Source organism: Bos mutus, chromosome 6, assembly GCF_027580195.1.
Source record: "Bos mutus isolate GX-2022 chromosome 6, NWIPB_WYAK_1.1, whole genome shotgun sequence".
Taxonomy (NCBI): Eukaryota; Metazoa; Chordata; class Mammalia; order Artiodactyla; family Bovidae; genus Bos; species Bos mutus.
In genome coordinates this window covers 67,406,257-67,417,219 of record NC_091622.1, presented here as the reverse complement: position 1 = coordinate 67,417,219, position 10,963 = coordinate 67,406,257, and the positions used below count along the sequence as shown (strand labels likewise).

The window sequence follows — 10,963 nt, the reverse complement described above, 5'->3', positions numbered from 1 at the left end:
CCTATTGTGGGCAAGTGTGAAATAGAGAGAAAACAATATAAATTACATTTGTTAGGTGATGATCATGGTTGGTTAGGTGTAAGGAAAAGAATCCAGAGGTTACTGTAGACTGCTTTCTGGAGTTATGAGCCCAATGTGCTAGTGTAACAAAATACTCTTGGCCTCATGAAGCAAGAGATTTACAAAGAACTTGAAAACTTAACCTGGATCTTGATTAAAAAAAAAAAAAAACCTGTGAAGGCCATATAAATATAATCCAGGTTATTTCCTTGTCTCTTGCCCCTAATAGAAACACCTAAACCACCTACAACCTTTCCCTTTTCTCACTCTTCCATATTTAGGGTATTTCCAGGAGATTTTCCCCCTGAACTCTCCGAAAATTCCTATCTACTATGCTATGCTAAGTCACTTCAGTCGTGTCCGACTCTGTGCGACCCCATAGACGGCAGCCCACCAGGCTCCCCCGTCCCTGGGATTCTCCAGGCAAGAACACTGGAGTGGGCTGCCACTGTTTATCTCCCTCTTTCTGGTCCTAAATCCCTTCTGGGGTACTGCCAAGCGCTGCCACTTTCTTGGCACCGCTTGTTTCCGCTGGGCTCTCACTGCAAATATACTAAACATCCTGAGGTCCAAAGTCTCTCTAAGTTCATTGGCAAAGGGAGGCAGACATTTAACTATTTCTCCCTAACATTCATAGATAGGTACCAAAGCACTTGAGTACCGAATCTTAGTAGGTACAATCCTTCCGGTTCTTACAGTTCCCATGGGAAACTGGGGAGCTCCTAACACAGACCTTACCAGGCTGCCGAAGAATTCCTCCTTTTTCCATGCGTGAGGTTTTGCTGCAGGGTTAAGCTTCCGGTGCCAGACTCCCCCAATTCTCTCAAGGAATAACCTTCTGGTGCCCAATTGGGCTCAACCCAGGCTCCCTTACGCAGTTCTAGCAAGAGGTAAGGACTTCTTCAACTTTGGAGGATGGCACGCTGGGTGGGCATCTATTCAATCTTTTCAGAAGAGTAACTTAGATCTCATGACAAACCCAAGATAACAACAGAGGATATGAATTAAACGGAGCTTTAAATAGAAGCGATTTAAACGAACGATTGTGGAACAAACAAGGGCACCCCTAGGTTTGCAGATATCTTTATTAAAGCTCTTTGGGGTAGCAAAATGCCAGTGGGATCGACAGTAGGAGTAGAGTGGACAGTGAGTGAAAACTTGTTGATTACATCTCAAGAGTGAGTACTAGAATTGCAGGTATTCTTGCTCATTCTAACCACTCCATTCAGTAGACCGAAGGATGAGATTCCGCTGGATCCCAGCTCCAAAGTCATCAGGAGATTTTGAAATTTTCTCCTCTCCCTTTCCGTCTTTCTCCAACACAGACTATGAGTTTGTCTACGACCCCTACCAACATTTAAAGGGAAAGGCGCTTCGAACTAGGCAAAGTGGGGAGGAGGACTTTGCGGTCGTGTTTCTCAAACCCGTGTAGAGAGAGCAATAATGGGTAAGGGGCGTGCAGACTAACTCCTTCCTTGTCCAATCAGGTGCACAGGAAGATGTCTTTTTACCAATAAAAATAAAGTTCGCTTTCCGGAGGCGGGAGGGTAAGCCTTGACTGCCAGTTCTCCAAAGCAACGACGGAGTAGAAGACAGAGAATGATTAGAGGTAGGACCAACCCAGGAAAAGGGGCGGGGTGAAGGCGGGGGTAACTCTGAGCGGCGGCTGCACTGGCCAGTGGCGTGTGAGAACTGCTGTTCCTGTTGTAGTGTTTCTCGCCAATCAGGAAGACCAGGGGGTAGGCGGGGCGGGGAAGAGGTGGGAAGAGCTCGCAGCACCGCCGGGCGCCCGTCGGGCTCTTGGGGAGAGAGAGAGAGAGAAATCCGGTTAAAATCTGGAGTCGGAGGGAGGTTTAACCACAGATCGGTTCCGATCGGATTATTCCTTAAAGGGGACGCGCCATTGTCAAGAGAACGAAGTCTGGGGCCCGAGGGCGGGGACCGGCGGCGCCTGAGGAGCGAGGCAGCTGCACTTGGACTGGGGACGGGTAGGTGTTGCCTGGGGAAAGGCGCTTCATTTCACTTTCTCTTCCAGCTCCAGAGGCGGGCGCCGGGATGCCCGCCGGTTGGCGGCCGCAGCCCCGGCGGGAGACGAGATCGCCGGCCCTCGCCCGCTTTCTGATGGGGGCCGAGAGGGGAGGCGGGCCAGGATGGCTGGCAATCTGCGCCGCCCGGGCCAAGACCCGTAACGGACACTAAGCCGCACCGCAGTCCCCGTCTCAACCGAAAACTCGCCGGAGCGGCAGCTGGTCCTCGGGGAGCGCCGAGCGCTTGGCTCCCCCGCGCGCCCGGCTCCCGGTGCGCGCGCTGCTTCCTTGCGCGTCCCCTTCCCCTCGCGCGCCCAATTCTGCTCGCGCGCGCCGCGTCCTCGCGGACTCGCGGGAGCCGCCCCGCGGGGAGGAAGGCGGCGCGGCGGAGGGAGGTCGGCGGCCACCGCTCTGCCTCCCTGGCCCTGAAGGCAGGGCTGGGAAGCAAACAGCGCGGCAGCTGGGCGACCCCGGGCGAGAAGGGGCGCTGGGGACCACGGAGAGTGCAGAGTCGCCAGCCGGGCCCAGCATTGTCCTGCTTTTCCTCTGCTCTGGTCTCTCCGCCCACTGCTCGCGGTCGTGGGGAGGGGTGCGGATGCGGGCACCGTGCCCGCGCTGCTCCGGGCCGGCGGCGCACCCCTAGACTCCGTGCCTGCCTGAGCCGGAGTCTACCCCCACCGATCCCGCAGCCGCCGCCCGTCGGGGCCAGGGAGCGTCTTTGCAGCTCTCCCGTCTCCGCACCCGCGCAGGCTGCCTGGGTGCTGAGCTCTTCTTTGTAACTTTTCTTTGCCTATTGATGGAAGTTATGGCTTCCGGGCGGCAGGTTCTTTGGGCAAAACATCGTTTCCTGCGTTTTGGAAAGGCTCACTTCTAGGACGAAATGGTTCTTGATCGCTGTCGGACTTTTCCTCCCATCCTGGTTTCATTCCTGGCATCTAAAATCGTTTCTTTTGTGGATTTGCACTGTAAGGGAGCATTAACCTCTCTTCAGTTCAGTTCAGTCGCTCAGTCGTGTCCGACTCTTTGCGACCCCATGAACTGCAGCACGCCAGGCCTCCCTGTCCATCACCAACTCCCGGAGTTCACTCAAACTCACGTCCATCGAGTCGGTGATGCCATCCAGCCGTCTCATCCTCTGTCGTTCCCTTTTAGGTCAAGATAATTTGAAAAAAAAAAAAAAAAGAGGGGTGCTGATGAGGAGCAAGAGCTCTTTGTAGTGAGAATTTGCCTTCACCTTTGAACTGTGGAAAGTGTTACCTCGACTGACTGGCGGAGATTCTTTTGGAAGGAAAAAGAAACGTTGCAAAACAAAAAACTTCAGATTGCTAGGGTCTATAGGATTAGGCGGAAAAAATAGAATTTCGATAGAAATAAAGTTAGTTTAACTATTCTGTCCAGCGGATACCTTCCGTAAAGTTAGTTTCTGCTACCGAACCCATAGACATTATAGTTAGTAACAGCAGCTTGTACTATTGATAAACAAGAAATTTTTCCCCCTCCATCTTAAGCATTAGTGCTATTCTATACCTGTCAATCCCTGGAGAAGGGACTGGCAACCCACTCCAGTATTCTTGCCTGGAGAATTCCACAGATAGAGGAGCCTGACGGGCTCCAGTCCATGGGGTCGCCAAGAATCGGACACGACTGAGCGACTAATACACATACCTGTCAAAACATGCTAAAGAAGTTACATTTAGAAACACTACATCCTTGTTAGAAACCTTATTTAGAAAAGGAATATTTTCATGAGCATTCATTTTTGACAGTTTCTTCTTGTGCAATACTTTGTAGAGTACTTGCATGTGCAAGTTACAAGCCTATAAACAAAGTTGCGGTGGGTGTGTTATTATGTAGTCTGTTTTTGGCTGCTGCTGCTGCTAAATCGCTTCAGTCATGTCCGACTTTGTGCGACCCCATAGACGGCAGCCTACCAGGCTCCCCCATCCCTGGGATTCTCCAGGCAAGAACACTGGAGTGGGTTGCCATTTCCTTCTCCAATGCAAGAAAGTGAAAAGTGAAAGGGAAGTCGCTCAGTCATGTCCGACTCTAAGCGACCCCATGGACTGCAGCCTACCATGCTCCTCTGTCCATGGGATTTTCCAGGCAAGAGTACTGGAGTGGGGTGCCATTGCCTTCTCCATTTCTTCCATTCTGTTATTTTGTAAAACTACTTTTTTAGAAAAGTGAATTTATTGGAACTTCTGGCCCAGTGGTTGGTGTGTGTGTGTGTGTGTTTAAGCAATATAACAACTTTCCGAAGTATTCATTAACTGTTTAGTAACTTTGAGTGATGTGAAGCATTATAACATAAATTCACAGGCTCAGCAATAACAACAGAGAAACTATACCTGGGAAACTAAAAGTCAATTTCAGAGAATAATGTTTGAGAGATGCTTTACTCTTCCTATAGAATTTTGCAAGTGTAGACATACAAACACGTGATCTTTCCTAATAATCTTGATGGTATCTGGCATTGTACACATAATGGTCCCCTTTCTTCTTTCCTTTGATAAGTATGTCAGGCAAGCTGGCTAGCATAATCTTCCTTTCCATCTCATAATAGAAAGTAGAAGATTAAAGCAAGTTTCCAAAATTCTGTTTTTGTTCACTTACCAGCTTATTTAAACAATAAAGGAGAGAATTCCGGAACTTTTAAAAGATGACATATAAAGAAAACACTCAGAATTATCTTTGAAATATCTAGGCTGTGTTTCCTGGAGAACATATTTTTCCTGTGTGCTTTTCACATTGTTTTAAACACATTGTCTTAACTATACACATTGCCAAGGCATTTCTTGAATTGTGAAGTGTCCCTTGAGATCCCTGGGAACTAGGACTGTCCTCTATTTCTGTGCAGATACACTCTGTCACCTAATTCATTTCTAGTGCCCAGTAAATGGATTTGTTGACTTAGGACTTTGTGAGAGAAAAAGATAATGTTCTGTAAAGGCTGCTTGAGAGGCTTATTTATTTTTAAAAACACCTTTCTGAACAAGTTACACCAAACACCAGCAGTTGGTTTAGTGTCTAGGGGAAGGTATATTAATCTAGTTGCTTTTTGTTCTGTGTACAAAAATGTGACTTAATTGTTAATAGTGTTTGATCCACAGACATCTTTCATGATGGTGATTGTTTGTCGTCCCAATTACTAGAACAAGGTTTAATCTGTCAACATCTGTTGAGTACCCATTTATTTGAGGAGTATTGTGGAAACGTAAAGTAGAAATGGATGACAGTCATTACTCTGAAAGTTACGGAGATTAATGGGGAAGATGCAAAATTATCATCCGTAGGAAAAAGATAATGTGTATCTCATTGCAGTAACAGGTGCATAGTAACAGTGACACAGGGTTCATGCCAAAATGGTAAAGGAATAGTGGAATTGTTAGAAACTTAGGTGATGTGGGAAAGTTTTCATTGTTTTATGTAGCAAATCTTACATTTTTTAAAAATAAAAAATAAAGTAAGTTTGGGGTGTATGTTCACTACTTGAACTATTTTCCGTATGTAAAATATTGGTTGTGGGGCAGAGCATGTACTCTGAATTTCAGTTACTGTTACCTCATCAGTGGGATCATCCCTCTAACCCAGCTCATGTTACCTTATCTGCAAGCTCTCCTGTTCTAATCCCAAGTGATGGCTCTTTTCTCTTGATTCTGTAAAGTCCTTTTCAGCTCAGGCCATGCTTTGACTTATATGTATATTTCTTCGTTAGATTTTGAACTTTGGTTAAAAAGCATTAACAAAAGTTGGAACTTGCCCTCTCCACTCTCATCCTAGCCCCTTTTCAGTTCAGTTCAGTCGCTCAGTCATGTCTGATTCTTTGTGACCCCCATGAATCGCAGCACGCCAGGCCTCCCTGTCCATCACCAACTCCCGGAGTTTACTCAAACTCATGTCCATTGAATCGGTGATGCCATCCAGCCATCTCATCCTCTGCCATCCCCTTCTCCTCCTGCCCCCAATCCCTCCCAGCCTCAGGGTCTCTTCCAATGAGTCAACACTTCGCATGAGGTGGCCAAAGTACTGGAGTTTCAGCTTTAGCATCAGTCCTACCAATGAACACCCAGGACTGATCTCCTTTAGAATGGACTGGTTGGATCTCCTTGCAGTCCAAGGGATTCTCAAGAGTCTTCTCCAACACCACAGTTCAAAAGCATCAATTCTTCGGTGCTCAGCTTTCTTCACAGTCCAACTCTCACAGCCATACATGACCACAGGAAAAACCATAGCCTTGACCAGACGGACCTCTGTTGGCAAAGTAATGTTTCTGCTTTTTAATATGTTGTCTAGGTTGGTCATCGGAGAAGGCAATGGCAACCCACTCCAGTACTCTTGCCTGGAGAATCTCATGGATGGAGGAGCATGGTAGGCTGCAGTCCTTGGGGTCACTAAGAGTTGGACATGACTGAGCGACTTCACTTTCATGCATTGGAGAAGGAAATGGCAACCCACTCTAGTATTCTTGCCTGGAGAATCCCAGGGACAGAGGGGCCTGTTGGGTACCGTCTATGGGGTCACACAGAGTTGGACATGACTGACGTGACTTAGCAGCAGCAGGTTGGTCATAACTTTCCTTCCATGGAGTAAGCGTCTTTTAATTTCATGGCTGCAGTCACCATCTGCAGTGATTTTGGAGCTCAGAAAAATAGTCTGACACTGTTTCCACTGTTTCCCCATCTATTTCCCATGAAGTGATGGGAACAGATACCATGATCTTCGTTTTCTGAATGTTGAGCTTTAAGCCAACTTTTTCACTCTCCTCTTTCACTTTCATCAAGAGGCTCTTTAGTTCCTCTTCACTTTCTGCCATAAGGGTGGTGTCATCTGCATATCTGAGGTTATTGATATTTCTCCCGGCAGTCTTTATTCCAGCTTGTGCTTCCTCCAGCCCAGCGTTTCTCATGATATACTCTGCATATAAGTTAAATAAGCCCCTTTTACTATTTTCTAAAGTGCTTGAGCAGTTTTTATTAGCCCAAAAGCTTCTGTAAAACCATAAAAAAAAAGTTCATATTGTTTTATTTGGGGAAAGTGTATATGTGTGTTTAAAGGAAAAACCAGTTTTTTCCTTATCACCAGTTTCACATGTTCATTGTAAAATATTGTTATGAAAAAAATGTGTAATTTAGAAACTAAATATCCCCCATAAAATTGCCTTCATCACATTATAGCTACTGATCATGGTTTGACTTTTAATTCCAGTTTTTTTCCTTTCTTTTTTTTATTACTTTCAGATAGGAATGCCTTAAGCTGTCTTACTTGAAAATTTTAATTAGTTACATTTACTGGAATGGAGAAGGGTAATCAATTTTATACACTTATTTATTTTTATTTTATATAATGAAATGATTATTATTAATTTCTTCAGGCTCGATAGTTATGTTTATTTTTACCTGTTCTTAAGAAACAAGGCTTTCACCAGTATTTTTGTGTTCAAAACAAAGTCTATGATTATAGACTATAAGAATCACAATCATTTCAAAAATGGTTAAAATCTGTCTCCCTGAACATTTTAAGTGTCTTTACCCTAAATGTTTTTGGAGTACATACCGTAAGCCTAATCTCTTCTCATTTCTTGATTCTTCTCATCTCTAGAGAGCCTTAAAAATTGCTCTGAGGCTGCCAACTGGCACATCTCGTAATAGCCCCAGGAGGACTGCCGGAAGATATTTGTTCCTGATCAGTTCACATGCAAAGGTCTTACTCTACCCTTAATGTTGCTCATTGTAAAAAGGAAGCTACATCTTAGGCTGATGAAGAAGGTGGTAAGATTCCGTTGCTCTCTGGGTGCTTCTTTAAGCCAGCCCAGAAAGGAAAAAGGTTTTCCAAAAGTTCCTAAATAGAAAGCCCAGCTGCAAGCAGCCAGTAGGGCTAATCAGGCAAGAAATCTCTTTTTATTCAGCAAGTTTTTATTGAGAACTGCACCTAATTTGTGCACCACGTAGGCACTGAGGATAGGATGATGAAATTTGTCTTCACCACGAGTTCCTCTGAGTAGGATCCTTAAATAGACAGAGTGGTACATGTGGATGAAAAATAGCGTGCACAAAGTGCACTCTTAGGTGTGTGATTCACCCTTGTTTATTATTTTGTATAGTTTCTTTAAAAGTATCCTAGCAGACAGACCTGGTATTCCGTAGGAGGTGGGTTGGGATCCATGGAGCCTGTTAAAGTAAATATATGAGTTCTAGAATTTTTTTTTTTGGTGTATTTATTTATTTTTAATTTTATTTTTAAACTTTACAATATTGTATTAGTTATTGCCATGAGGCAGAATATTTGTGAAATTATGCAAATGTTGATGTATCTTTCCTTATACCCTCCAGGGATCATATATTTCATAGACCCCAAAATGATACTACATCTCTATCCTAGTAGGTGATTCCTAGTTTACTGATAGAGTAGTAACACATTCTTTAAAACTCATCAGTCAGTTCAGTTCAGTCACTCAGTCGTGTCCAACTCTTTGCCACCCCATGGACTGACTGTAGCATGCCAGGCCTCCCTGTCCATCGCCAGCTCCCGGAATTTACTCTAACTCAGGTCCATTGAGTCGGTTATGCCATCCAGACATCTTATCGTCTCATCCCCTTCTCCTCCTGCTCTCAATCTTTCCCAGCATCAGGATCTTTTCAAATGTCAGTTCTTTGCATCAGATGGCCAAAGCATTGGAGTTTGAGCTTCAGCATCGGTCCTTCCAATGAATATTCAGGACTGATTTCCTTTAGGATGGACTGGTTGGATCTCCTTGCAGTCCAAGGGACTCTCAAGAGTCTTTTCCAGAACCGCAATTCAAAAGCATCAATTCTTTGGTGCTCAGTTTTCTTTATAGTCCAAGTCTCACATCCATACATGACCACTGGAAAAACCATAGCTTTGACTAGATGGACTTCTGTTGGCAAAATAATGTCTCTGCTTTTTAATATGCTGTCTAGGTTGGTCATAACTTTCCTTCCAAGGAGTAAGCATCTTTTAATTTCATGGCTGCAGTCACCATCTGCAGTGATTTTGGAGCCCCCAAAATAAAGTCGGACACTGTTTCCACTGTTTTCCCATCTATTTGCCATGAGGTGATGGGACCAGATGTGATGATCTTAGTTAAAACTCATAATGCTACAATAAATAGATATCTTTATCAGTATTTTTTTTTGTATGGCATGAAAATAATTGTTTTGAAAAATCGCTTGTATTAAAATACAGTGTGAAGTATTTCTTTCTTTTACAAAATGGACTGGCTCCTTCCCTCATAAACCTGTTCTATTGCTTGATCTTTGTATTTGTGGAGAAAGAATTGGTTAAGAAAGTGGCCCTTGTGGGACCGTCATTAATTGGAGTCAGCTAGGTAAGAGAGAGGTAGATGGAGGATACATCCCATGGACTTTGCAATGCGGCAAGTGTGATTTGTTGAGTTTTGAAAAGAGTTAAAAATTTAAAATAACAGCTTGAGATATAATTTACATACTGTACAATTCACCTATTTAGATTGTACAAGTTAGTGGTATTTAGTGTGTTCTGGAGTTATGCACTTCTATCACAACCAGTTTTAGAACTCTTTCATCACGCCATCACCTTCCTGACCTCCTTCCTGAGCCCTGCTGCTGCTGCTGTCACTTCAGTTGTATCCGACTCTGTGCAACCCCATGGGCGGCAGCCCACAGGGCTCCCCCGTCCCTGGGATTCTCCAGGCAAGAACACTGGAGTGGGTTGCCATTTCCTTCTCCAATGCATGAAAGTGAAAAGTGAAAGTGAAGTCGCTCAGTCATGTCCGACTCTTTGTGACCCCATGGACTGTAGCCTACCAGGCTCCTCTGTCCATGGGATTTCCCAGGCAAGAGTACTGGAGTGGAGTGCCATTGCGTTCTCCTCCTCAGCCCTAGCCAACAACGGCTAATCTCCATTCCATCTCTGTACGTTGGCTGTTCTGATATTTAATATAAATGAAAGATAACGTTTTAATTAGTGTGTGTTCTTATATAAATCTGTCCCTGTACTGTTCATAAATCCTAGGAGTAGAGAGGGTGCTCTCATGATGCTCCAAGTTTAGAAAGATTTTCCTTAAGAGGAAATTTATCTAAATCCTTATTCTACCTAAACCTGGAGAGCATTTTGTCTCCCCCTATAAAAATCACAAGATTCATTTTTTGGAAATGGGAAAAAAAACCCCACTCATTTTGGTGACGCTTTTTAAAAATATTCATTTAATCATTTGGTGACTCTCTACAAGTGAATAATTTATGTCTTGAGTTCTGCATACTGGACTTAAATGAAGGACAGTGCTTTGAAAGAAGCTGAAAGTACTTGGTTAAGTTCTAGTCATTGTAGAATGTAGTATGATGTTTACCTTACTGGCTTAGAAGGTATTATGCAACTTGTCATTTATTTGATCAGAGATAAATAAACTTGCTGTGTAAGTTGCTTGTGATGAACTTGTATTGCCCTGCTAGAGACCTTGTAGGCACTTGCTGCTGCTGCTGCTGCTAAGTCGCTTCAGTTGTGTCCGACTCTGTGCAACCCCATGGACGGCAGCCCACCAGGTTCCCCCGTCCCTGGGATTCTCCAGGCAAGAACACTGGAGTGGGTTGCCATTTCCTTCTCCAATGCATGAAAGTGAAAATTGAACATAAAGTTGCTCAGTCATGTCTGACTCTTCACAACCCCATGGACTGCACCCTACCAGGCTCCTCTGTCTATAGGAGTTTCCAGGCAAGAGTACTGGAGTGGGGTGCCATTGCCTTCTCCATGTAGGCACTTAGTAAGTGTTTATTGGTTGCCTGATCACTATAATCACAGATGTTTTCATCGGCTCCCAGTCCTTATTTTCCAGCTTGTTAATAATAATAGTAGCCACATTTATTGAATACTTAATAAGTAAT

General features: G+C 44.4%; 1 protein-coding gene across 2 annotated transcripts in view; it reads left to right on the top strand.

Annotated features, from left to right (window-relative positions):
* The first annotated feature begins 1,814 nt into the window (after nt 1-1,814).
* Nucleotides 1,815-10,963, top strand: part of FRYL (FRY like transcription coactivator) — a 268,832-nt gene continuing 259,683 nt past the window's right edge. For both annotated transcript variants that reach the window (XM_070372372.1, XM_070372373.1), the window contains exon 1: nt 1,815-2,048. The gene's annotated coding sequence lies outside the window, so the exon portion shown is untranslated. The remainder of the gene's footprint in view (nt 2,049-10,963) is intronic.